Here is a 2,582-nt window from a genome sequence, read left to right as displayed (position 1 = left end):
GTGGTTAGCATCTCTTTCATTACTTTTAACATTTCTTCTTTTGCCTGGGAGATTATTTCTGGTTTGAACTCCTTTAAAGCTTTCCGGAGTTGCTTCTTTATTTCAGTTGCTATTATTTCAGGTATTTCAGGTGCATGGCATATATTTTCTTCTATGTAGATAGCTCCTAAGCTTTCTTGGGGTGGGCTGGAGGTTTGAGATTGCATTTTGGTCTTTTGTTTTGTCATTTTCCTATATTTCCCTGTTTCAAGTGTTGGTCCAAGGCTTCCCCTGGGCCTGTTAGAAATCATCTTCTATGCCCTCAGCTGCTGGGATCCTGGCCACCCAGTTCCCCGGATTGAGAGAGGGTCACTTCAGGGGGTGCAGGCAGGCCAGAGACCTGTGGAGCCAGTTGAGTGTGTCAGGAAGCTGGGAATTTCCTTGGCCTGTCGGTAGTATAATTTCAAGTCAGGGATTGTGATGCCTGACCTTTGCTGCACAGAATTGCTTTTGCTATTCTAAGTCTCTTATGTTTCCAAATGAATTTTAGGAATGCTCTTTCTAATTCTGTAGGGTATGCTAATGGTATTTTGATGAGATTGCATTAACTCTGTATAATAATTTTGAGAGCATGGCCATTTTTCACTATGTTGGTTCTTCTTATCCATGATATCTTTCCATTTTCTGATATTGTCTTCAATCTCATTTTCAGAAGACTGTAATTTTCAAAGTATGGATTTTTTTTGTGGTGCTGGGTATTGAACCCAGGGCCATTTGCATGCAAGTCAAGAGACTGAGCCACATCCCTAACCTCAATATATGAGGTTACTTCCCTTGTTGGAACTGATTGTTAAGTGTTTTATTTCATTTATTTTTGGATGTTATTTTGAAGGGTATTCTTACTCTAATTTCTCTCTTACTGAATTTGTTGTTTGTGTATTCTACTGAGTTCTGAGTATGGAATGTGTATTCAGCTACACTACTAAATTTGGTTATTAAATCTAGAAGTCTTTTGGGAGAGTATTTGGGGTCTTCCACAAATCACAAATAACATCCACCAATAACAGTAATTTAACTTCCTCCTTAGCTATCATTATTACTTTTATTTCTTTCTCTTGTCTAATTGCTCTGGCTAATGATTCCAGAATTATATTAACTAGAAGAGGTGATAGTGGAATCTTTATCTTATTCCTGATTTTAGAGTGAAAACTTTCAGATTTTGACCATTTCATATGATGTTGGCTGTGGTTTGTCATAGATAGCTTTTATCAGATTGAGATAAAGACCATCTCTATTCCAATTTTTTGTAGGGTTTTTTTTTTTATCATGACTGGGTGTTGGACTTTGTCAAATACTTTTTCTGTGTCTATTGAGATGATCATGTGAATTTTGTCCATTGCTCTGTTGATATGGTGTATTACATTTATTGATTTGCATATGTTTAACCAATCTTTGGTGGATACCTGGGATGAATACCACTTAGTCATGGTCTTCCTGATTATTTGCTGCATTCTGTTTGCCAGTAACTTATTGAGGATTTTTGCATTTGTTCATTTGGGAGATTGGCCTGTAGTTCTCTTTTTTTGGTGGGGGTCCTTCTCTGGTTTTTGGTATCAGAGTTATAGTTGCCTCTAAGAATGAGTTTGAGAGTATTGCTTCCCTTTCTATTTCATTGAAGAGTTTGAGGAGTTATGACATTAGATCTTATCTAAATTTCTTGTAGAATTCAGCTGTGTATCCTTTTATTTGTTGGTAGGTTTTAAACTGCATTTTCAATGTCATGGTTGATATTTAGCTATTTAGAATTTTTTATATCCTGGCACTGAATCAAGGCTGGCAGCTTCCTGATGCTGTTGGTTTCAAGCAGGAACCTAAAGAGATGTCTTTCTATGGTCTGTTGACCATTTCAGAACTTGGGCAGTGAAATGGTGAATTCATTAGAATGAAATAGCTTGAACCTCCCTCCCCCCACAGTCAGCGGCTGTGAGCATGGCAGGCTGCGGTGGCCCAGGACAGGAGCCACCAGTGTTTACTGGGACTCATTTCATGCTGGGACCTGGAGTGCCAGGAAACCAAGCAACCCCTTCTCCCCTGCTGAGCGACTGTGAGCATGGCAGGCTGTGGCGGCCCTGGATGGGAGAGACTCTATGACAGTCATTAGTGACTTTCCTATTGTATGGTTTTTTAAGACCTAAAACACCTTCCTCATTCTGTTTGGATCAGTTTTATACTATGTTGTTTTGTATGAATTCTCTGTGTGCAAAGAAATGGACAACTATTTGGAAGAAAACAAAAGACAATATGATAGATAGTGAAAATCTCAGGTCATCTAGCTTTGAAATTTATATCTCTTACATTGCTTCCTTATGTTCTATTTTGTTTCTGTTTTGTTGTGTTTAATTTTACCCCTTTTAAAATAAAAATTAAAAAAATAAAATAAAAGGGGAAAGTTAATTATAAAAAAGAATTTTTATATCTTCTCAATTCAGTTTTTGCAGTTCATATATATCTAGGAATCTCTATTTCATCTGTGTTTTTCATTTTGTTAGAATAAAGTTTCTTGAAGTAGGTATTGAGGATGTTCTGGATTTCAGTGGGATCTG

At 37.2% G+C, this 2,582-nt stretch overlaps 1 non-coding gene across 1 annotated transcript; it reads left to right on the top strand.

The window, feature by feature from the left end:
- The first annotated feature begins 1,795 nt into the window (after positions 1 to 1,795).
- Positions 1,796 to 1,932, top strand: LOC111754175 (small nucleolar RNA SNORA2/SNORA34 family). Its single transcript, XR_002788890.1, has one exon. It is a non-coding gene; the product is annotated as a small nucleolar RNA SNORA2/SNORA34 family (small nucleolar RNA).
- Positions 1,933 to 2,582: the final 650 nt, after the last annotated feature.

The sequence above is a fragment of the Cavia porcellus genome, unplaced genomic scaffold (genome assembly GCF_034190915.1).
Source record: "Cavia porcellus strain 051 isolate PalLab524CR breed Dunkin Hartley unplaced genomic scaffold, mCavPor4.1 scaffold_12, whole genome shotgun sequence".
NCBI classification, from domain to species: domain Eukaryota; kingdom Metazoa; phylum Chordata; class Mammalia; order Rodentia; family Caviidae; genus Cavia; species Cavia porcellus.
The sequence above is the reverse complement of the archived record's forward strand: the minus strand, read 5'-3'. Positions and strand labels throughout refer to the sequence as shown.